This window comes from Heterodontus francisci, chromosome 29, assembly GCF_036365525.1.
Source record: "Heterodontus francisci isolate sHetFra1 chromosome 29, sHetFra1.hap1, whole genome shotgun sequence".
Taxonomy (NCBI): Eukaryota; Metazoa; Chordata; class Chondrichthyes; order Heterodontiformes; family Heterodontidae; genus Heterodontus; species Heterodontus francisci.
In genome coordinates this window covers 29,993,220-30,017,647 of record NC_090399.1, presented here as the reverse complement: position 1 = coordinate 30,017,647, position 24,428 = coordinate 29,993,220, and the positions used below count along the sequence as shown (strand labels likewise).

At 49.1% G+C, this 24,428-nt stretch overlaps 1 protein-coding gene across 1 annotated transcript in view; it reads left to right on the top strand.

The window, feature by feature from the left end:
* The first annotated feature begins 4,212 nt into the window (after positions 1-4,212).
* The window catches only part of LOC137346228 (discoidin domain-containing receptor 2-like), a 161,164-nt gene continuing 140,948 nt past the window's right edge, over positions 4,213-24,428 (top strand). The window contains exon 1 of the mRNA XM_068009660.1: positions 4,213-4,899. The gene's annotated coding sequence lies outside the window, so the exon portion shown is untranslated. The remainder of the gene's footprint in view (positions 4,900-24,428) is intronic.

Below are 24,428 nucleotides of genomic sequence, written 5' to 3'. Positions count from 1 at the left end.
CAAGCAAGAGCTGGGGCCAGTTTCTGAGCAAGGGGAGAGATAAGCTCATACTAGAGATTGGTGCCATGTAATGTTAATCAGTGCCAGGGTGGGTGATCTCCTGCACTGGTTAATCAGATCCGTGGTGATCTCCCAGACGGGTTAATTGGATCCAGTGTGATCTCCCGGACTGGTTAATCAAATCCAGTGTGATCTCCTGGACTAGTTAATTAGATCACACCCAGCCCCTCACATTCCCTCACTAAGCAACAGGCCGTCTGCACGTTGAAGATGTGCTGTCCTTGTGCGTGATTTATTCCTGGCCTGTGTGAAAGGCAAAGCCTTAGTCGCTGCCTTGGCTTCTATTTCAGCTGTTTCTTCCCTTCCCCCGTCACATTTCCACGCACCAACCTTGCCACCTCCAGTCCTTCGGAATGCCAGGGCTCTGATTGCAAAAAAAAAAGTGCCCTCTGGCCTCTGACCTCACTGCTGCAGGCATGACCCCTGACACAACAGGGAGGGGAAGGAGGGCCCATTCATTGGTCGCACTCTGTCCACTCCACACTGCCAAGTTTGGAAGGAGACGTGGTGAGATTTAGCACATAACAGGTACAGTCCACAGTCTCTGTCTAGTTAGCTGGTTCTCCTTACAGCAGGCAAGGTTAAGGGGAGATTTAGCTGAGGTGTTCAAAGTCATGAAGAATAGATAAGGAGAGACTGCTTTTAGTGGCAGGACAGTTGTTAGCTGGAGGGCACAAACCTAAGCTAACTGGCAAAATAACGGGGAGCGATGAGGAGAATTATTTTTTACGCAGCGAGTTGTTGTGATCTGGAAACCGCTGCCTGAAAGGGCGGTGGAAGCAGATTCAGTAATAACCTTCAAAAGGGAATTGGATAATTACTTGCAAGAGAACAGTTGGCAAGGCTATTGGGGGCTTAATTGGATCTGTCCTTTATAGAGTTGGCACAAGTACGATGGGCCGAGTGACCTCCACATAAAGAGATATTAGGGCATATGACCAAAAGATTGGTCAAAGAGGAGCATCTTAAAGGAGGAAAGAGAGGTAGAGAGGTGTAGGGAGGGAATTCCAGAGCTTAGAGCTGCCAGTGGTGTTTGAAATCAGGTATGTGCAAGAGAGCGGAGTTGGAGGAGCGCTGAGATTTTGGTGGGTTGTAGGGCTGGAGGAGGTTACAGAGATAGGGAGGGATTGGGGCGGTGGGGGGGGGGGGGGTGGTGGTGCAAGGCCATGGAGGGATTTAAAAACAAGGATGAGTATTAATGGCGCGCAGCAAGAGTGAGAGTAGGGAAGGATGGCGACAGTGTAGGGACCTGGACTTGAGAGCAGAGCAACGTCCCTTCATTGTCGCTGTGTCGACCTCCTGGATCTGACACCACAGTGAGAGTGCCCTCAGTTCAAGGGCTACAGGGGTTCCAAGGGGCAACTAGGGAGGGGCTGAACGAGCCGCTCTACCACATGCAGCCCCTTTCTGAGAGCAATTGTCCGTGGCCTTGCTGAGCAAAGGGATTCGCTTTTGACCAACCCCTGCTCCAAAGCAACGTTGAGGTGAGGGTCCGGCCGAGCTCCCCTTCCGGAATTTACTCCGGGTTTCAACCACCTCCCCCCAACCCCCACTTCAGGAAAAGTTACAACGGATGAAGGGGGAGCAGCTCCGAGGCATTCCCCGGCCATAAAAAAAAATGGGCAGTTGCGGTTTTCCACCAATAGTCCAATACTACTGTTAACCTGTCTCCTCCTAGCTGATGGTAATGATTGTAGGTTAACTTCTCCACGCGACCATTTAGTTAGGAGCACATATCGGGATGGGGATCAGTGTTTTTCCAGAAAGGCATTCCCAATGGATGCAGTTTCGCCGCTGGAATGCCAAATGTGAAAAATCCCCCTTTGTACCCCTATCGCCAGTGTCAGCTGTGGTTGAGTGAGTAGCTGGCTCACTGCTGAGGCAGGAGATTGCTGGTTCAAGTTCGACTTCAGCACAAAGTCCAGGCTGACTCCCCCAGTGCAGTACCGAGGGAATGCTGCTCTGTCAGAGGAGCCGTCCTCCAATGTGATGCTAAACTAATGCCCCCGTCTGCCCTCTCAGGCTGTAGTAAAAGATTCCATTGCACTATTAAGGAGAAGCAGGCTCAAGTGGCCTACTCCTGCTCCTAATTTCATATGTTCAGAACAGGGGAGTTCTACCTGGTGTCCTGGGCCTATATTTAGCCCTCAACCAATATCACTTTAAAAAAAAAACGATTGCCTGCTCATTATCTCACCTCAGTCTGTGGGATCCTGTGTTCCCTGCACTACAACAGTGACTCTGTTTCAAAAGTAATTCATTGGCTGTAAAGTGCCTTGGGACATCCTGAGACTGTGAAAGATGCAACAACAACAAAAATTCAAGTCTTTCTTTCTTTCACCTTAGAATCTGCAAGAATGGGAAGGGAACCAACCCCCTGCTCGAAAGTGAGCATGTGCAGACATCAGGTGAGATCAGAATTAACCTTGGTTGCAATGCCTCCCCTGACACAACAGCCGGGAGACGGGCATCGGTGAATTCCCCTCTTCAGGGTCTGGGCATTAGAGCTTGATGGGACCTACGGGTTTCTTGCAAACTGCACGTGGTTTTAATGCGAGAGGAAGTCTCTCCAGCTGCCTCCCCTTACTGCCTCCCTGACTGGGATGAGAAAACCCGGCATGGACACCATATCAAATCTGGAAGCGGAGTGCTTGTCTACCACTGGACTGAGCTCATTATTCCTTCCCAGCAGTGGGAGGAAAACCAGGAGCTATTCATGCACCAACCTTGTGACAATCTCTAAACACTCCCATCCCCCCTCCCTCAGCCCCCTTCTGGGGCCACCCAGCCATAGAATAATACAGCACAGGAGGAGTCCATTCAGCCCACTGCCCCTAGACCGGCTCTTTGGCAGAGCTATCCAATCACTGCCGCTGCCCCTGCTCTTTCCCTATAGCCCTGGCTGCATAATTTAACCCATTAATCCCTGGTATCATTCCAGTGAATCTGTCCAATGTACCCTGAGGTGCGGTGGCCAGAATGGAACTCAGTAGAGCTATCCAATTAATCCCCCTCTCCTGTCCTGCCCCCATTTTCCCAACAAATATTTATCCAATTCTGCTTTTGTACGTCATCTGCTTCCACCGCCCTTTCAGACAGCGCATTCCAGGTGACGAGAACGGGCTGTGTGAAAAACGCAAAATTTTCCTCCTCTCGCCTCTGTGACCTCTGGTGACCGGCCCTCCTGGCACTGGTGTTGTAGAAAGAACATTCAGCCCGGTTGTCTGGGCTGGCATGCGGGGACAAGTGCCCAAAAGGGTGCCTAGCAATGTGGAATCGTGCCCGACCTTTAACCTTCAGTGGGGTAATGGAAGGCAACAGGGAGAAAGAGGAGAAAAAAGAATGGTTACACGTAAGGATGTGGGGGCATGAGAGAGGGTGGTAGAAGAGATTCTCCAGAATGGTTCCAGGAATGAGGGGCCTCAGTTATGTGGATAGATTGGAGAAGCTGGGGTTGTTCTCCTTAAGGAAGAGAGGAGATGTGATAGAGGTGTTCAAAATCATGAGGGGTCTGGACAGAGTAGATAGAAAATGTTCCCGTTGACAGGAGGATGGGGAACCAAAGGACACTGATGTAAGGTGACTGGCAAAAGAAGCAAAGGCGACATGAGGAAAAACTTTTTTACGCACCAAGTGATTCGGATCTGGAATGCACTGCCTGAGAGTGTGGGGGAGGAAGATTCAATTGCGGCTTTCAAAAGAGAATTGGATAATTATCTGAATATAAAAAGGGCGGGGGAGCGGAACTAGCTGTGTTGCTCTTGCAGAAAGCCGTCAGGAAAGCAAGGGGCCGAATGGCTTCCGATCTATGGTTCTGTGACATCCCCCCTGGTGGGCCATGCTCAGAAACAAGAGTGGCAGGAGCTGTTTTATTTTTATGGTGGCCTTTCGGCTGTAAAGGCGGTGGCAGTTCTACTAATGAGGACAACTGTCGCCTGGTTAAGAGAAGCATCGATGTGCAGCGCTTAGCTAGAAGTGGATGAGATCAGTATTTTCAATCTGCCTTGCCTGCTCTCTGCTGATGTCACTGATTGATGGAGCCAAGAGGCATCTTAATGAGGGTGGGAGGAGAGAGAGAGCGAGAGAGAGAGAGGAGAGGGCAGGGGGCGGGGGGAGCAAATAGCACATTAATCCATTCCAAGAAATGCCCATGGGAGCAGTCGGCTGGTAGGACTGCGGTTTATATGGTAACATTTGTTCAGCCTGAGAGAGAGAGAGAGAGAGGGAGAGACACGGAGACAGACAAAGGACAAATACAAAGGAAGCACTGCAGCAATTAAACTCCACTTCTCCAATTCGCTGGCTTAAACAACCTGAATGTAAAATTCTGCCTACATCTACATCGGCCAGAAGAAAGGAGACAGACAAAGGGGAAAGGAGACCAGTCAGTCAAGTGACAGGAGTGCAGAGACTCGAGCCCTTGTGATCAGCTGTGCCTTTTCTCTCGCTCCTAATCTTTGGGAAACTCTACAATTCAACGCGATTCTCCTCCCCCTTCTCCAGCTCCTGGCTCCTGGAGAGAAAAGCAAGGAATACTTCAAGGCTTTCATTGCAATGAGAACTGAGCCCCCACATTAACCAGCCCTGGAAAGGGTTCAAGGTGGGGAGTGGGGAGGGAGGTGCGAAGGTGTTTTTTTTTTTGGTGGGGGGGGTGGTTTGCTTCATTTTTGGCAAACTTCTGGGTGTCTCACCAGTCGCCATGGAGACGGGAAAGCTCACCAGAGGTCGTGGCAGCTGTCGCTGAGTTGGGACAATCGCGATTTTGTTTGTTTAAAGGAGGAAAGGAGAGAAGAGAGGGAGACGGGAATCTGCGCTGGCATCAAGCGAAGCCATTTAGAGGTCAGTCAAACCGAACCCGTGATTGTAACCCTGCCGAGAGCTGATGCGGACTGTTATAGAGGTGGCTGGATAGCTCATTGAGATTCAGCACACTGCCACCGAGCTCAGGGAGGTTTTTGGTCTGATTTTCTATCAGAGCTGGAGACAGGCTGCCTGTGTTGTGTTATATCTGTTCCAGCTGTCTGCTGAGGGGGGGTGGGGGGGGTAGCAGGGGGTTGCTGGGTTGTGTTGGGGCTATGTGATTGCTTTAGATGTGTGACTGAAATTGTTGAGCTGAGGCAGAGAGAGACCCACGAATCGTGCAATTCAGGCATTAACCGCCCTCCCTTGTCATGATTATTTCTTTTCAAATCTTCTTGGATGCTCATAGAATGATACCACACAGAGGCCATTCAGCCCACTGTGGCGATGATAGCTCTTTGAAAGAGCGATTGAATTAATGCCACTCCCTTCCCCACCAACCCCACCCCGCTCTTTTAAACAAAAGACTAGCATTTATATAGCACCTTTAATGACCACTGGATGTCTCAAAGCGCTTTACAGTCAATTAAGTACTTTTTGAGGTGTAGTCACTGTTGCAATGTCGAAAACGTAGCGCACAGCAAGATCCCACAAACAGCAATGTGATACTGAGCAGATCGTCCGTTTTTGTGATGCTGATTGAGGATAAATACTGGCCCCAGGACGAACTCCTCTGCTGTTTTTCAAAATAGCGCGAGGGGATCTTTTACTTCCACCTGAGAGGGTAGCTGTGGCCGCAGTTTAAAATCGCATGGGAAAGAGAGCACTCCCTCAGTACCGCACCAGGTGTCAGCCTTGATTTTTGTATGCTTAAGTCCCAGAGTGAGGCTCGAACGCTCAAACTTCCAACTCAGAGGTAAAAGTGTTACCAACTGAGCCGCAGCTGACATTGACGCCGTCCCCACTAGCCCTGCAAATCTTTCCTACACGAAATCCAATTGCCTTTTGAAAATTACTATGGAATCTGCTCCCACTAGCCTTTCAGGCCCTGCATTCCACATCTTAACAACTTGCTGAGTAATATTCTCCACTTCGCACCTCTGGTTATCTTCAGTCTGCATCCTCCTGTCAGTGGAAACAGTTTCTCTTTATTTGCTCTGGCAAAACCCTTCATGGTTTTTGAACCTCGATTAACTCTCCCCTTAACCTTCTCTGCTCTAAAGCTGCATCCATCCCAGTCAGGGGAAAGAGAAATGCTTCTTTCATCCATCAAGGGGGTGGTAGGGGTTTCAAGGTCCGCCTGACTGTCACTGCCAACATCCTTTGATATGGAGTCATGTGAATCCTGAACAAGCATCGATTCCTGGAGTGGTCAAGCAGGATAGAGAATTCCATCGTCACTCTTCAGTCCAAAGCAAGGAGCTTTTGGGAATATCCTCCGGGAAACAGTTCTCCACACAGGATTCAGATTCCACCTATCGAGGCCGATCTTGACTCTTACCAATAGAGTACCACAGGACGATATCAAAACACAACTTTCCCATTTTCCTTTCCAAATACTTCAATGCCATCATCTTCCAAGTGTCAGAGGGGTAACACTCCCACCCCTGAGCCTCGGAGATGTATCAAATGGAAATGTTTCAAGTCTCATTCTGGGGACTTGAAGACATAAACCAGTCTCATATACCCAATCCAGACAGCACCTCTGACTATGCTGTTCTCCCTCAGTACTACACCAGGAGACTAGATTCTATACTCGCATCTCCCACAGTGGGACTTGAACCCATGTTTATCTCTGAGCAACCAGTGAGAGCATTCCCCACTGAGCCACACACGTCATAGGGAGGAATTGCAATTGAAATGATGTAACAGGTCAAGTGATGGTACAGCAGTTTCAAGTCATTAAAGGAACAAGGGGGACAATGAATATTCACGGCATGTTGGAAACATGAGATGACTGGGGCGGGCATTGATCCCATGTGTTAGAGAAATCTCCAAGACTGTTTGTGAAGAAGAAGACACTGAGACTAGGATGCTTTGGTGGAGATTTTTTATTGCTTGCCACAGAGCTTGCTTCTGCTGTCCAAACAACACCTGTTCACCCTATTATCTTGAATTACCAGGTATTTATCATCCATTAACAGAACTTCAGACACTAACACCATGTACTATTCTCAATGGAAACTAAAATCGGATGGAGTGTGGAGTAGGTGCCTGTCGGATCCCTTCAGCTTTCCCACTCGGTTAGGCTAAAAGTACCCCTAAATCATCACTCTGCAGCTGAGGAACTGAGAGGCCTGGGGAAATGAGAGAAACGTAAAAACCTGTGGGAGGGGTGTAAAATTGAAACAGGATGGACAATGAGGAACAATATTGAAAGAGGCCACGTAGCAAGTGGAGAGAACATTTCACCCTTCATTAGAATTGATGTGAGGACGTAGAGCACGTGCTTTTATATTGTGCTTTTCACATCCTCAAGATGTCCCAAAGTGCGTTACAGCCAATGAAGCACTTTTGGAGGTGCGACCACTGTTGTAATGCAGCAAGTGTGGCAGTCAAACGGTGCACAGCAAGATCCCAGAGACAGCAATATTCTAATGACCAGATAATGTGGTCTGACATGACGGAGGTCACGTGTTCAGGTCAGAGGGGTGCTTTGGGGAAAGGTGAGTCACTCACCGGTATTTTCCTTTCGAGTTCTCCCATTCACCTGGAGTAACTTCAGTGTAAGATCGGTGGAAAACACATTTCCACCCCTGTGCGGGTTTTCCACTGATCCTCAGCTGACATTATGGCAGTTGATCGTAAGGGGGTAAATGTCCAGGGACTGTTCATATAATCCAGCACTCATCACTTTAAATGCACAAGGGTTATGTATAATGTGCAATGCAACATATTGCAGCCGTGACTCCACGATAAGGAACTTTGGGAAACTTTCTTTTTAAATCCCGCAGCTAAGACTTAAAATAGGCTGTGGCGCCTTGCAAATTCTGACTGTAATGACACGTTCCAGCCACCATTCGTACACCTGCCTGCTCTCGTTTAGGTGTGTCTCAGGGAGTATCACTCTCACTGTTCAGTCAGACAGTTGTGGGTTCAATTCCTGCTCAATCCAGAGACTTTCTCACAAAATTCAGGCTGAAACTCTCTGAGCGCTGGCGGAGTGCTGCACTGTCAGAGGTGCTATCTTTCAGGTGCGATACTAAACTGAATCCCTGTCTGTTCTCTCAGGTGCGTGCCTGCTGTTTCAAAGAAGAGCTTAAGAATTCTCCCTGGTGCCTTGGCCAATATTTGTCCCTCACGCAGCATCACTGAAACTGATGGTCTGGTTGTTACCACATTGCTGTTCGTGGGAGCTTGCTGTGCACATAGTTACCACCAGATTTTGTACGTTACAACAGTGACTACATTTCGAAAAAATACTTTGTTGGCTGTAAAGTGCTTTGGGACATGCTTTCTTTCCATCCTTCTTTCTGTTTCTGTGTTTTGGGGGGCAAGTTTCAGCGACGCACTGTTTACCTGCCAATGTTGGCTGACCTCTGAACTTTACCCCTTGGTCTCTGCCCTCAGAAGGGCGATCAATAATTCTGCGAGTACACAAGCTGGGTAAGAGATTTCCATTGCAAATAATTTGAATAGTTTCAGGACAGCCAGCAAAAGGAGGCAATGCATGTGTAACGGAGCCACATTCATTTGCGGCAGTCAAAGAAAGACTTGCATTTATATAGCGTCTCAGGGCATCCCACAGTGCGTTACGGCCAATGGAGTACTTTTGAAGCTTAGTCACAGTTGGAATGTAGGAAATACGGCAGCCAAACAGCACTGAGATAATGTCTGGGAAAGTCTGTTTCTCCTGATGTTGGCTAAGGGATAAATACTGGCCAGGCCACCGGGTAGAAACCCCTGCTCCTTGAAATAGTGCCATGGAATCTTTTACGTCTACCTGAGGGCAGACATGGCCTCAGTTTAATGTCTCATCCAAAATACGGCACCTCCGACAGTGCAGCACTCCATCAGCTGTGCAGTGGCCCATCTGTCTGGATGCCCTCAAGTCTCTTAAGTGGGACCCGAGCCCAAAACTACTTAACACAGAAGGCGAGCGTGCTACCCGCTGAGCCCCCATGTATTAGATGGCTGGGCGCTGACTTGATTAACGTGCTGGAGTCAAATTCCCATGTGCAGTACCTCAACCAAGTGGCTGACCTTAGAATAAATGGACAGACCATAACCCCCCCTCCAAACATCTGCCGACTGACACTGAATCAATGCAATGCTCCCCTCCATTGGAGTTCCTTCCACATACGGCCAGCCCAGCAGATCAAACGCAGGGTCGCACACAAATGTTCCCTCCGCACTGTCACCGACAGATCTTTGGAGGCGGCCAGCACCGTTTCTGGATGGGAGCCAGACTAAGTCGGGCTGTCTCTCATTTTCCATCATTATAATCCCAAAACAACATACAGCTTGTTCCCTTCCTCCTCTCAAGACAGATTGTCCTTTTCTTGTGCCTGAGACTATCGGGTCTCCAAGGTATAGCAAGAGCAGGACAATGAAGTGAGGTGGGCCACAGAGCCCACCCAGTTTTCAAACTGCAAATGACCAGGAAAATGGGGTATGCTGCTTTGCACCTGGGGCACTCCTCTCCAGCTGATTTTCCTGTATTGACTGCACCAATGAGATTCAGCGGGCAATTGGAGGCTTGGGCTATCTAGTAGCAGGTTAACATCCATGCCACGTAAATGCCAGGTAATGACAATGCCCTCCGAGAGAAGGTCCAGCCCTCTCTTCCAGATCTTCGGGGGTTTGCTACTGCACTGGCCACATTACTATTCAAGTAATTCAGAGGGCCTGAACTAATAATCAAGTTCTAATTCCACCATGGCAGCTTGGGAATTCGAATTCCGTTTTTAAAAAAAAGCATACTCTTGAGGCGCTTCATAGGAGTGTGATTGCCAAACAAAACAACACCGAGGCACAGAAGGAGATATTAGGACAGGTGACCAAAAGCTTGGTCAAAGAGCTAGGTTTTAAGGAGCATCTTAAAAGGAGGTGAGTGAGAATAGCGAGGTAGATTTGTGGGGGGTGGGGGGGGGGTGTTGGTGGGGGTAATTCCAGAGCTTTGGGCCCGGGCAACCGAAGGCATGGCCGCCAACTGTGGAGCGATCAAAACCGGGAGGTACGCAAGAGGCCAGTATTGGAGGTATGTTTACGCCGGGTTGCTGGATTTAGTATGTATAACTGATTGATCTCAGCGCAATGCAGACGTCACACTTGTATTAAATCACCAACTGGGTTATTTACAGCAGGTTAAACTAAATTAGCTCTTATTTGATCTCAGTACGTGTCTACTCAGAGCAGCCAGTGTGTGTTGCCTGTACAGGATCCAAGCTGTGTCTTTTAGTTTCACTTTTCACTGTTCAGCTCCACCCATAGGCTTAAGCAATCAAACACAGTGAACACAGATAAGTGGACAGACTGATACAATCAAACCCTGATCAATCAAACGCTACAGGAGGCGCTTAGAGATTGAGTAGTTCACCATTAATATTGTAGCTGCACTGGACCAGTGGCAACAAGGGCAGGGCAAAGGGTGGCTACACTGCAACGAGTGGCTCACCGCCAGACCCTCTGAAAGTCTCGCTGAAATCACGAGCCTGCTGGGATTTTCGCATGGGTGGGTGCAGCCACACCAGCTCAGGAAGCTCCACGCCACCCGGCACCAAGCAGTCTGCTTGATCAGCACCACATTGGACTCAGTTCCCAACCCTCTGCCACCACCAGCACACTGCGGCTGCAGTATGCACATTATAGAGGGCTAACTAACTCAGCAAACTACCAACGAGACCTCCCAGCCCTGAAAGGTACCCCAATTCCCTACCCCCGCCACAGCCCACTCTACCACCAGCAAAAAGGACACGAGTAGCAAGATCATGGGAGCACCAACTGTCCCCAAGTTTCCCTCCAAGACACACACCAGACCGGCTCGGATATATACCGTCTTTCCTTAATCATGATTGGGTCAAAGTCCCGAATTCCCTACTCGAACACTATCTCTGTAACCTGCTCCAGCCTTACAGCTCTCTGAGATCTCTCCACTTCCAGCCTCTTGAACATCCGCGATTTTATTCGTTCCACCATTGGCGGCCATGCCTTCAGCTGCCTAGACTCTTAATTCTGGAATTCCCTCCCTAAAACTTTCTGCCTCTCCAACTCTCTCTCAAGCTTTAAGATGCTCCTGAAATCTTCCTCTTTGACCAATCTTTTGGTCAACTGTCGTAATATCTTTGTATGTGTCTTGGTGTCAAATTTCTGTTTGATAGGACCTTGGGACCTTTTACTATGCCAAAGGCAGCCATACAAATACCAGTTAGCATTGTTGTTGCCGTGGGAGTGCCACTATGTCACGGACTGCAGCGGGTCAGAAGAAAGTGGCCCACCTTTTCAGGGAGACTAAGCGATGGGTAATAAATGCTGGCGCTGCCAGCGGTGCCTACTTCACGATAATGAAAGGAAGGTCCGTCCCATCAAATTCATGTCGGGTGTACCTTTGCCGGGCTCCAGTTGCCCTCTGGTACCTTACCCAAGTGGCCACTCTTCATGTGGGCAGTGTCAGCGGCTATTCAACTTTGGATGGCATCATGTCCGAGCCCAACACTTTTCTCGTCCAGCATCCAGGGCTTTGCAGTGGGGAAGGGGAGGGGACGGGCACGGGGACCAATCTCTGGCAAACCTATCTCCTCCGTTGCCCATTGGTGTCGAATCTCAGTGTAGCACCCCCACAAGCACCACCCAGCCCCCTCAAAATTGTTGCTTGTGCAAGCACAGCCCAGTATTAATCCCCACCTTCAGCAGAAATGAGAAAGGAAACCCACAGAAAGAGGGAAAATAAGTGCTAGAGTTCATGTGGACAAAGCCTCCTAAGTTACGCCGCAATGACGGTTTAAAAAGCAAAGGGTTCAAATGACCATACCGAATTAGGAGCAGGAGTAGGCCACTCAGCCCATCGAGCCTGCTCCACCATTCAACAAGATCATGGCTGATCTGATTGTAACCTCAACTCCACATTCCTGCCTGCCCCCAATAACCTTTCACCACCCCCCTTATCAAGAATCTATCTAACCCGCCTTAAAAATATTCAAAGACTCTGCTTCCACCTCCTTTGAGGAAGAGAGTTCCAAAGACTCACGACCCTCTGAGAGAACAAATAACAAATTTCTCCTCATCTCTGTCTTAAATGGATGACCCTCTATTTTTAAACAGTGACTCCTGGTTCTAGATTCTCCCACAAGAGGAAATATCCTTGCCACATCCACCCTGTTAGGACACCACAGAATATTATATGTTTCAATCAAGTCACCTCTCACTCTTCTAAACTCCTGCGGATACAAGCCTCATCTCACCTTTCCTCATAAGACCACCCCCCCACCCCATTCCAGGTATTAGTCTAGTAAACCTTCTCTGAACTGCTTCCAATGCTTTTATGTACTTCCTTAAATAAGGCGACCAATATTGTACATAGTATTCCAGATGTAGTCTCACCAATGCCCTGGATAATGGAAGCATAACATCCCTACTTTTGTATTCAATTCCCCTCACAATAAACAATAATATTCTATTAGCTTTCCTAATTTCTTGCTGAATCTACATACTAACCTTTTGCGATTCATGCACTAGGACACCCAGATTCCTCTGCATCTCAGCACTCTGCAACCTCTTACCATTTACATAATATACTTTTTTATTCTCCCTGCCAAAATGGACAATTTTACATTTTCCCACATTATACTCCATTTGCGGAACCTTTGCCCACTCTCTGAACCTACCACTCTCCCTTTGGAGCCTCCTTATGTCCTCTTCACAACTTACTTTCCTACCTATTGTTGTGTCATCAGCATATTTCCTTCTATCCAGTAGCCGACAAACCTCGATCAGCCCTCTCTTGCTAATTCTGCAATTTGCTGTGTGATTTTTGCTGAGTTTTTACCATCCTGCTGGTGCCTGCAATTCATGGGAATGTAAGGACAGGAGAATTTCCTTCTCTCCCTGAGAATTTTCAGATGTTGGGATGCCAAGCAGAAACTGGGCCAATCAATTCCAGGGGGAGAGCCAGATGTGTTGTGGCGGGGATCAATTCCCAAGCAAAGTTGTCGATGAGTGGGCGGCTCAAGAGGCACCAGAGAACAGGAAAGGGAGAAAAACTGTGTATTTTCATTTGAACCGTCCCTTGAAACTAACTTTCGGCTGTGACATTTAGGATTGACCACACTCTCATTAGAATCAGGGGCTAAATTCCAGCTCCCTCGGAACGCGGTTAGCACAGTACGACAGAGGCTTTCGCAGCTTTGCCGGGCTTGAGGTTTGGACCAGGTCCACGGTTTAATTATTTTCACTTTCAGCGGAGAAGCAGGCTGCCAGAGCACAGGCTGTGTTTTCAGTTTGCCGCACGGAGCTTGTGGAAGGAAATGATTAACTCCCAGCAACGTGAAGATCTTCTTGGTCTGGGTTCAGGCTGCAGGAAGAAGAGGTGGTCATTGTGCCCTCAGCCCGACTGAGCGGCATCATTCCTATTTTAATTGGGTGGCTGAAGTCTTGTCATCGACTCTCAGTTCAAGAAAGGCTAAAGCCCTCTGGATGCTTGCTCTTGACTACAGTTGGCGATTTTGGATGATTTTGGCTTTTTCTCGCTACGACAAAGTCACCCAGTTCAGTTGCATTTTCATTACGGTACGACTATGAGAGTCCAGTGGTCAATCAGACATGAACTATTGAATGGTCCAATATATTGTTACCCCCAATACAAAAAAGAGACTTGTATTTTTATAGCGCCTTTCACAACATCTCAAAGCACTTTACAGCCAACAAAGTACTTTCTTTCTGGCGTGTGTGCAGTGTTTGATTGATCAGGGTTTGATTGCATCAGTCTGTCCATTTATCTGTGTTCACTGTGTTTGATTGCTTAAGCCTATGGGCAAGGCTGCAGAGTGAAAAGTGAAACTAAGACACACACAGCTCGAAGCCTCTACAGAACAGATACACTGGCTGCTGTGGAAGATATGTACTGAAATTGTGTGAGAACTTTTATAGTTGATATGCTGTAAATAAACTAGTTGGTGATTTTACACAAGTGTGATAACTACATTGCTCTGAGACAAATCGGATATCCTAACTAAACCCAGTAACCCGGCATAAACATAGCAGTGTGGCCAATGTTGTAATGTGGGAAACACAACAGCCAATTTGCACACAGCAAACTCCCACAAATCAAAATGTGATAATGACCAGACAATCAATTATTAAGTAAAAGCAAAATACTGCAGATGCTGGAAATCCGAAATAAAAACAAAAAGTGCTGGAAATACTGAGCAGGTCTGGCAGCATCTGTAGAGAGAGAAACAGAGTTAACATTTCAGGTCAGTGACCTTTCATCAGAACTGGCAAAGGTTAGAAAAGAATTTTAGGTTTTAGGTTTTAAGCAAGTGAAGGGGAGGGGGTGGGGGAGAGAACAAAGGGGAAGATGTTTGATAGGGAAGAGAGCAGGAGAGATTAAATAACAAAGCCGTCCTGGGACAAAGGCAAAGAGTGTGTTAATGCTTGTGGTGAAAGACAAAGTATTAGTCCAGAGAGACTGTTAATAGAATAATGAGTAGCTCTGACTACATGAAAAACAGACACATGGTTAAAAAATAAAATATAAAAAAGGCCAGTCATGCTCTGAAGTTATTGAACTCAATGTTCAGTCTACAAGACTGTAGAGTGCCTAATCGAAAGATCAGGTGCTGCTCCTCGAGCTTGTGTTGATGTTCACTGGAACACTGGAGCAGGCCAAAGACAGAAATGTTGGCATGAGAGCAGGGGGGGAGTGTTAAAATGGCAAGCAACCGGAAGCTTGGGGTCATGCTTTCAGACTGAGCGGAGGTGTTCGGCAAAGTGGTCACCCAGTCTGCATTTGGTCTCCACAGTGTAAGAGGAGAAGGCATTGTGAGCAGCGAATACAGTATACTAAATTGAAAGAAGTACAAGTAAATCGCTGCATCACCTGAAAGGAGTGTTTGGGGCCTGGGATAGTGAGGCTAGAGGAGGTAAATGGGCAGATATAATACCTCCTGCGATTGCAGGGGAAGGTGCCATGGGAAGGGGACAAGGTGTCTGGGGGAAATGGAGGAGTGGACAAGGGTGTCATGGAAGGAATGATCCCTTTGGAATGCTGACAGGGGAGGGGAAGATGCTTTTGGTAGAGGCATCACGCTGGAAGTGGCGGCAACGCGGAAAATGATTCTTTGGATATGGAGGCTGATGTGGTGGAAAGTGAGGACAAGGGGAACCGTGTTGTAGTTCTGGGAGAGAGGGGGAAGGCGTGAGGGTAGAAGTGCGGGAAATGGGCCGGACACAGTTGAAAGCCATGTCAACTACAATGGGGGGAATCCTCAGTTGAGGAAAAAGGAAGCCGTATCAGAGGCGCTGTTGTGGAAGGTAACATCATCAGAGCAGATGGGTCAGAGACAGAGAAACTGGGAGAATGGAATGGAGTCCTTACAGGAGGCAGGGTGTGAAGAAGTATAGTCGAGGTAACTGTGGAAGTCGGTGGGCTTATAATGAATATTAGTGACAGCCTATCCCCAGAGATGGAGACAGAGAAGTCAAGTAAGGGAATGGAAGTGTCGGAGATAGACCATGTAAAGTTGAGAGAAGTGTGGAAATTGGAAGCGAAGTTGATAAAGTTTTCCAGTTCGGGGCGGGAACAGGAAAGGGCACCGATACAGTCATCAATGTACCGGAAAAAGAGTTGGGGGAGGGGGCCTGAGTAGGACTGGAACAAGGAATGTTCGACATATCCCACAAAAAGACAGGCATAACTAGGACCCGTGCGGGTACCCATAGCAACACCTTTTACTTGAAGGAAGTGAGTGGAGTTGAAGGAGAAGTTGTTCAATGTGAGAACAAGTTCAGCCAGGCGGAGGAGGGTGGTGGTGGATGGGGACTGGTTGGGCCTCTGTTCAAGGAAGATGCGGAGAGCCCTCAAACCGTCCTGGTGGGGGATGGAGGTGTAGAGCGATTGGACGTCCATAGTGAAGGGGAGGCGGTTGGGGCCAGGAAACTGGAAATTGTCAAAATGACGTAGGACGTCAGAAGAGTCATGGATGTAGGTGGGAAGAGACTGGACCAGTGGAGAAAAGATAGAGTCAAGATAGGAAGAAATAAGTTCAGTGGGGCAGGAGCAGGCTGACACAATGGGTCTGCCGGGACAGTTCTGTTTGTGGATTTTAGGAAGGAGGTAGAAGCGGGCTGTCCGGGATTGTGGGACTATGAGGTTGGAAGCCGTAGAGGGAAGATCACCATAGGAGATGAGGTCAGTGACAGTCCTGTGGACAGTAGCTTGATGTTCGGTGGTGGGATCATGGTCCAAGGGGAGGTAGGAAGAAGTGTCTGTGAGTTGGCGCTCAGCCTCTGCTGCTTAATTTTTAATAGTTGGTTGAGGGATAAATATTTTCCAGGGCACTGGGGATAACTCCTGCTGTTCTTCAATCAAATAGCAGCCATCAAATCTTTCACATCCACTTGAGGGAGCCTTAGTTCAACCTCTCATCTGAAAGATCGTCCTGCTGACAGTGTAGCACTCCCACGCTGGGGACGCCAACCTAGATTTTATACTCAAGTCTGGAGTAGGACTTGAACTCACAACCTAGTAATTTAAGGGGTGAGAGTGCTACCCACTAAGCCACACATATGAAATGTAGTGGTACATTTTGCTGTAGCTCAACCTCCGGGGCTTGGAAACATCTGAATGGAGGAGAAGTGCCCTAGTGAAGCCTGCCAGGTTTTCTATACACAAGGGCAAATGCGAGGTGATGCATTTTGGAAGATCCAATTCAAGAGTGAACTATACAGTAAATGGAAAAGTCCTGGGGAAAATTGATGTACAGAGAGATTTGGATGTTCAGGTCCATTGTTCCCTGAAGGTGGCAACGCAGGTCAATAGAGTGGTCAAGAAGGCATACGGCATGCTTTCCTTCATCGGACGGGGTATTGAGTACAAGAGTTGGCAGGTCATGTTACAGTTGTATAGGACTTTGGTTCGGCCACATTTGGAATACTGCGTGCAGTTCTGGTCGCCACATTACCAAAAGGATGTAGATGCTTTGGAGAGGGTGCAGAGGAGGTTCACCAGGATGTTGCCTGGTATGGAGGTCGCTAGCTATGAAGAGAGGTTGAGTAGATTAGGATTATTTTCATTAGAAAGACAGAGGTTGAGGGGGGACCTGATTGAGGTGTACAAAATCATGTGAGGTATAGACAGGGTGGACAGCAAGAAGCTTTTTCCCAGAGTGGGGGATTCAATTACTAGAGGACACGAGTTCAAAGTGAGAGAGGAAAAGTTTAGGGGGGATATGCGTGGAAAGTTCTTTACGCAGAGGGTGGTGGGTGCCTGGAACGCGTTGCCAGCGGAGGTGGTAGACGCGGGCACGATAGCGTCTTTTAAGATGTATCTAGACAGATACATGAATGGGCAGGAAGCAAAGAGATACAGACCCTTAGAAAATAGGTGACATGTTTAGATAGAGGATCTGGATCGGCGCAGGCTTGGAGGGCCGAAGGGCCTGTTCCTGTGCTGTAATTTTCTTTGTTCTTTGTTCTTTGAAACCCAGGCCATCCAATATCCCCCGGCACAGGGACAGGAGGCTCTTCCCCACTTACCTTTAGGGGGCTGAGGAGAGGGGGTCAGACTCTGACCTGCTGCCAAGCGGCACTGCCACGGATGTTGACCGTTTCACACTAGGCCCTCAGTGTGGGCCTATCTCCGTCTTGTAGATACATCCCCAAGCCCCTCATCTTCCAGGAACGTGGGCGCATAGGAGGAGGCCACTCAAGCCCTTCAAGTCTGTTCCACCATTCAGTTCCATTATAACTGATCTACATCTTAATTCCATCTACCTGTCTTGGCAGCATTGTGCTCAATACCCTTGCTGAACAAAGTAAATCTATCGATCTCAGTCTTGACTTTTTCAATTGACCTCGCCCCCCCCACCCCATCCCGCTATCACCCTACCCCCCACCCCGGCCTTTTTTGAGGGAGAGATTTCCAGATTTCCACTACCCTTTGTGTGAAGAACTGCTCAGCGGAATGGCCCAGCTCTCATCTTAAGGTCAGGGCCCTTTTGTTCTGGACTCCCCCACCCCAGCACCAGAGGAAATAGTTTCTCTCTCAATCTACCCTATCGAATCCTTTAATCGTCTGAAACACCTCGGTGAGATCACCCCTGTACTCGAGGGAATGCGAGCCTAGCCTGTGCAAACCAGTCCCCGTCATTTAACCCTTTTAGTCCCAGTATCATTCTGGTGCAAGTTCTTTTTTTTTCTGCTTTCTCGATTTAACTCTTCCCTTTAATGACTGCCGAGATGAAGCTGCACAAGGTTAAAAATATCACCCAGTTGCAGCACGTGGAGTCCATCTCCCAGCCTGCTTCCCCAAGGAGACTCTCTCTCTCAAACACGGACTGATAAATTTACTGCTGAGGGCAGTACTCAATGAGGAATGTGTGTTTGACAGATCCTGGGCCAGTAAGACTAACCAGAGCAGCTGGTGCGAGGAGAAGAAAGAAACAAGACCCTTTAACTGTGCTGGAGCCGCTGTGCGTCTCCCCTGTCTCTAAGCAACGTCTGCCTGAAGCAGAGGAGTTATGGTGAACTTATAAAGAACGTTGGTTCGAGCATTGTGCACAGTTCTGGTCTCCACGTTACGGAAAGGCCACTGGAGGAGGCACTAGAAAGATTCACAAGCATGATACCAGAACTGAGAGGTTGTAAATATAGGGAAAAGATTGAACAGGACGGGACACTTTTTTTTCTAGAAAAGAGAAGCCTGTCAGGTGACCTGATAGAAGTCTTTAAAATTATAAAGGGGTTCAATAGGGTAGATGCAGAGAAGACATTTTCCCTTGTGGGTGAATCCAAATCTCAGGGCCATAAATATAAGATAGTCACTAATAAATCCAGTAAGGAATTCAGCAGAAACCTCTTTACCCAGAAGGTGGTGAGATTGTGGAATTCACTACCACAGGGAGTAGTTGAGGTGAATAGTACAGCTGCACTTAAGGGGAAGCTAGACGAGTACATGAGGGAGGAAGGAACTGATGGATGTGCCAATAGGGTGAGATAAAGAGGGGTAGGAGGAGGCTCGTGTGGAGCAGAAGCACTAGCATGGGCCAGGTGGGCTGAATGGCCTGTTTCTGTGCTGTAAATACTTTGTAAACGTATGGAACATCGAGATCAGCCAGAACCAATCAAGTGTTCATTCATTGGCCTCTGACCTTCCAAATTTGGCTCCATGCCACATACCCAGGCCTGTGTTCTGCTCCGTATCCCACATTCCCAGGCCTGTGTTCTGCTCCGTATCCCACATTCCCAGGCCTGTGTTCTGCTCCGTATCCCACATTCCCAGGCCTGTGTTCTGCTCCGTATCACACATTCCCAGGCCTGTGTTCTGCTCCGTTACCCACATTCCCAGGCCTGTGTTCTACTCCATATCCCACATTCCCAGGCCTGTGTTCTACTCCATATCCCACATTCCCAGGCCTGTGTTCTACTCCATATCCCACATTCCCAGGCCTGTGTTCTACTCCATATCCCACATTCCCAGGCCTGTGTTCTACTCCGTATCCCACACTCCCAGGTCTGTGTTCTGCTCCGTATACCACACTCCCAGGCCTGTGTTCTGCTCCGTATCCCACATTCCCAGGCCTGTGTTCTACTCCATATCCCACACTCCTAGGCCTGTGTTCTGCTCCGTATCCCACATTCCCAGGCCTGTGTTCTACTCCGTATCCCACATTCCCAGGCCTGTGTTCTACTCCATATCCCACATTCCCAGGCCTGTGTTATACTCCATATCCCACATTCCCAGGCCTGTGTTCTACTCCATATCCCACATTCCCAGGCCTGTGTTCTGCTCCGTAGCCCCCATTCCCAGGCCTGTGTTCTACTCCGTATGCCCCATTCCCAGGCCTGTGTTCTGCTCCGTATCCCGCACTCCCAGGCCTGTGTTCTGCTCCATATCCCACACTCCCAGGTCTGTGTTCTGCTCTGTATACCACACTCCCAGGCCTGTGTTCTGCTCCATATCCCACATTCCCAGGTCTGTGTTCTACTCCATATCCCACATTCCCAGGCCTGTGGTCTACTCCATATCCCACACTCCCAGGTCTGTGTTCTACTCCATATCCCACGCTCCCAGGTCTGTGTTCTACTCCATATCCCACACTCCCAGGTCTGTGCTCTACTCCATATCCCACAATCCCAGGTCTGTGTTCTACTCCATATCCCACATTCCCAGGTCTGTGCTCTACTCCATATCCCACAATCCCAGGTCTGTGCTCTACTCCATATCCCACATTCCCAGGTCTGTGCTCTACTCCATATCCCACAATCCCAGGTCTGTGCTCTACTCCATATCCCACATTCCCAGGTCTGTGCTCTACTCCATATCCCACAATTCCAGGTCTGTGCTCTACTCCATATCCCACAATCCTTGGTCTGTGTTCTGCTCCATATCCCACACTCCCAGGCATAAGTTCTGCTCCGTATCCCACACTTCCAGGTCTGTGTACTGCTCCATATCCCACACTCCCAGGTCTGTGTTCTGCTCCATATCCTACACTCCCAGGTCTGTGTATTGCTCCATATCCCACACTCCCAGGCCTGTGTTCTTCTCCATATCCCACACTCCCAGGTCTGTGTTCTGCTCCATATCCCACACTCCCAGGTCTGTGTTCTGCTCCATATCCCACATTCCCAGGCCTGTGTATTGCTCCATATCCCACACTCCCAGGTCTGTGTTCTGCTCCATATCCCACACTCCCAGGTCTGTGTTCTGCTCCATATCCCACACTCCCAGGTCTGTGTTCTGCTCCATATCCCACATTCACAGGCCTGTGTTCTGCTCCATATCCCACACTCCCAGATCTGTGTTCTGCTCCGTATACCACACTCCCAGGCCTGTGCTCTGCTCCATTCCAGGAATGATCTGGAATGCGCTGCCTGAAAGGGCGGTGGAATCGGATTCAATAATAAATTTCAAAATGGAATTAGATTAACGCTTGAAGAGGAAGCGTTTGCTGGGCTATGGGGAAAGAGCAAGGCACGAGTGGGACTAAATGGATTGCTCTTTCCAACAGCGACACAGGCACGATAGGCCGAATGGACTCCTTCTGTGCCCCATCATTCCCCGATTCTATGATTGCAAGAGTCCAGGCTTGCGGGAGCAGTGGGTAAAGGTTCAGGAGAGCGAGACGGGGAGAACTAAGGGCAGCTGGGGGAATCCGAATGCTTGGAAGAGGGAAACTAGGGCAGGGGCACAGAAAGCATGAAGAAAAGAAAAGGACTGAAGATAAACGGGCGGAAAGAGAAGAGTGGGGAAAGGAGGAAGAGGTGAGTGAGGAGAGAGAGGTGTGAAAGAAAGAGGAAAAGAAAGAAGGACTGATTTCCATTCCACCACCTCAGGATATCCCAAAGCACTTTATAGCCAATGAGATACAACTGAAGTGTCGTCACTGTTGCAATGGAGGAAAGGTGGCGGCCAATTTGCACACAGCAAGCTCCCACGAGCAACTATTAGTCAGGACACCGGGGTGGGGGGGAATCTCCCCCTGCTCTCCTTCAAAATAGTGGCCATGGGGTCCTTCACGAGAGGTGAGATGAGCACGGGAGGAGGCCCTCGGTTTGACGTCTTGCCCGGAAGACGGAGCAAGCTTAAGGGATGGAAGGAAGAAGGCAAAGTTTGGCGGCGCGTCGGTGCTCCCTCTCCTTGCTGACCTGCATTCTTCCTCTGAGATGTAGGCCTAGCCCAGTTTCGCCTCTTCAGGTGATGGCTGCCTCACGTCCCCTTCACAGTCCCGATCACCCCCACCACTTCCCCAGTAAACCACAGCAAACACTTGAGCAGTGAATGGGTTAATTCCCAGGTGCACATCAACCCCAGATTAGACCTGATGAGAGTGTTCCAGCATCACAATGCTTCCCCTGGGTTATGGGGGAATCAATAAGCAGGCCATCTACATTGCCGAGATTGCATTTGTAACGGCTGCTGATTCATCACTATTGGCGGCCGAGCTGAGGTTGATTGGAATCGAATCGTTCGAATTGAGCCTGGTGCTCATAAATCTGGGCTTCAACTCTCCTGGGACGTGCAATAACACTCAGCCGGACTATTCCGGGCACTGACTGAGTCCCGTCAGCACGTTCCCATCAGCCTGTGAATACCTTCGACAGGCCTCTCCCTCCACGGCTCCCCCTCATCCCCACCACCTTCCCCATCTCTGTAACTCGCTCCAGCCCCACAACCCTCCGAGGTTTCCTCGCTTCTCTAATTCTGGCCTCTTGCGGATCCCCGATTTCCGTCACCCCACTACAGGCGGCCGCTCCTTCGTCTACATGAGCCCTAGGCTCTGAAATTTCCTCCCGAAGCCTCTCTGTCTCATTACCGCTGTGCCCTCCTTAAAACCTACCTCCTTGATGAAGATTTTGGTCACCTGTCCGAATATTTCCTTGCATGGTTCGGTTTCAAATTTTGTTTGAAACACTCCTGCCTTGGGGACATCTTAATATGTCAAAGGCGCTATATAAATGCATGTTATTGCTGTTGTTGGCACATAATATGAGGGACGTGGGAACAGGAGGAGGCCATTCAGCCCCTCAATCTTCTTCCGCCATTCAGTTTGATCATGGCTGATCTGCATCTTAACTCCCACCTGCCTGCCTTGGTTCTGTACTCCTCAATACCCTTGTCTACCAAAAAAAATCTATCAATCACAGCTTTAGCATTTTCACTTGACCTCCCAGCCTCGACAGTTTTTAGGAGGGAGGGAGTTTGAGATTTCCACTACCTGCTTCCTGAACGACCTGGCTCTAATTTTAAGGTTACGCCCCTCTTGTGCTGGAACTCTGCACCACCTGTGCTCAACCCCCCCAACCCCCACCACTGCCCCCCAGGAGGGAATAGTTTCTCTTTGTCTAATCTATCTTACTCCTTGAGCAAGAGACACAAATCAGGGCAGATAAACAGCAGAATAAGAGCAGATAAAGAGATTTCCTGAAATGTCAACATCTCAACTCAGGGAGAACAAGTTTTAGCAATGCTGTGATGCTGTCTTTCATGGTTGAGCAGCCTGCTGGCAGATGAGAGAAAGGAAGGGGAGGGGGAGTGGAGTGGAGGAAGGGAGGGAGGGGGAGGGGTGGGCGGGGGAGAGAGGAAGGGGGAGAGAGGGAGGGGGAGAAAAGAAGGGGGAGAGAGGCCGGGGGGGGGGGGGGGGGAGAGAGAGGTAGGGAGGGGGAGAGAGGGAGGGGCTAGGGGGAGGGGAGCGTGGGAAGGAATGGAGAGGAGAGAGGGTGAAAGGGCAGGGAGGTGAGGGGGGGACGAAGGGGGGAGAGAAGAAGAGTGGGGTGCAGTGTGGAGGAAGAGGCTGGCGGGAGGGGAGGGACAGGATGCCTGGTACTGCAGTGAAGTCGGGGTGGGAGGGGCGGGGTGGGGCTCGGAGCCACCCCTCAAACAGAAACCTCAAGAGAGCCTGGGCAATGGAGTGGAGGGGGAGGGGATGAGGGAAACAGCAGGGAGGGAGTGTAAAGAACTGGATTCAAGCAATCGTAAAATGCCTGCTGGAACTGAAGCTTAAGTCACCAGCGCTAATCCCCACTGCGTGGCCACATCTCTATTCAGAAACCCGACAAACACCAGTGCCCAGCTGAGCCGGGCCGCGGTATTGCTTAGCAAAGGCGAAACTTTGGTGCAATTAGGGCATCGCCATGGCAACGAGCTTGTTGACCTCTGAAGGTTTTTGGGCTTCTTTGCTGGATTGACAGCTAATGCCTGCCCCAGCTTCCTGAAGCAGCGGAACAGATCGAAATCCTCAGGGATGCAAGCAGCCAGGTGCTGACAATAAAGACCAGCACTCTCTCATCGGCAGGGCCCCCACTCATGTTGCGTAGGCCCGATCAATAGTCTGGCTCGGAGAACAAATTAAAGTTTTATGAACCACAAGAAGGTGAAGGCGCAGTTGCTGACAGCACTGTTAATCCCTTCACGCAGCAATTCCATTCTGCTGCTGCAGTCCCCTGGACGCCAGCTGAGTCAGAAAAACGGGAGTTCAAAACCCCCCCGCTCCGAACCCTGAGCCGGTTGATGACGAAATGAGAGAAGGAAAGAAAGACGTGCATTTATATAGCGTCTTTCACAACTTTCGGACATTTGCAACCAGCGAATTTCTTTCTGGAGTGTAATGTAGGAGAGGCAGCAGCCAACGTGCGCTCATTTGACCACATTATCTGCTTTAGTTAGAGCGCTGAGATCTCCCTGCTTGTCTGCAAAATAGTGGCCGTGGGATCTTTTACATCCACCTGAGAGGGCAGACAGGGCCAAGGTTTAATGTCTCATCGAAACCTCGGTAAGCGCTCGCTCAGCGCTGGACTGCAGTGTCAACCTGGATTATTTTTTCCAAAAATATACATTGTTCATAAAATTTGAAAAAATACATTACATAACCGTTCAAATTGGACATTACATAAAGTGCAAAACAGTTTAG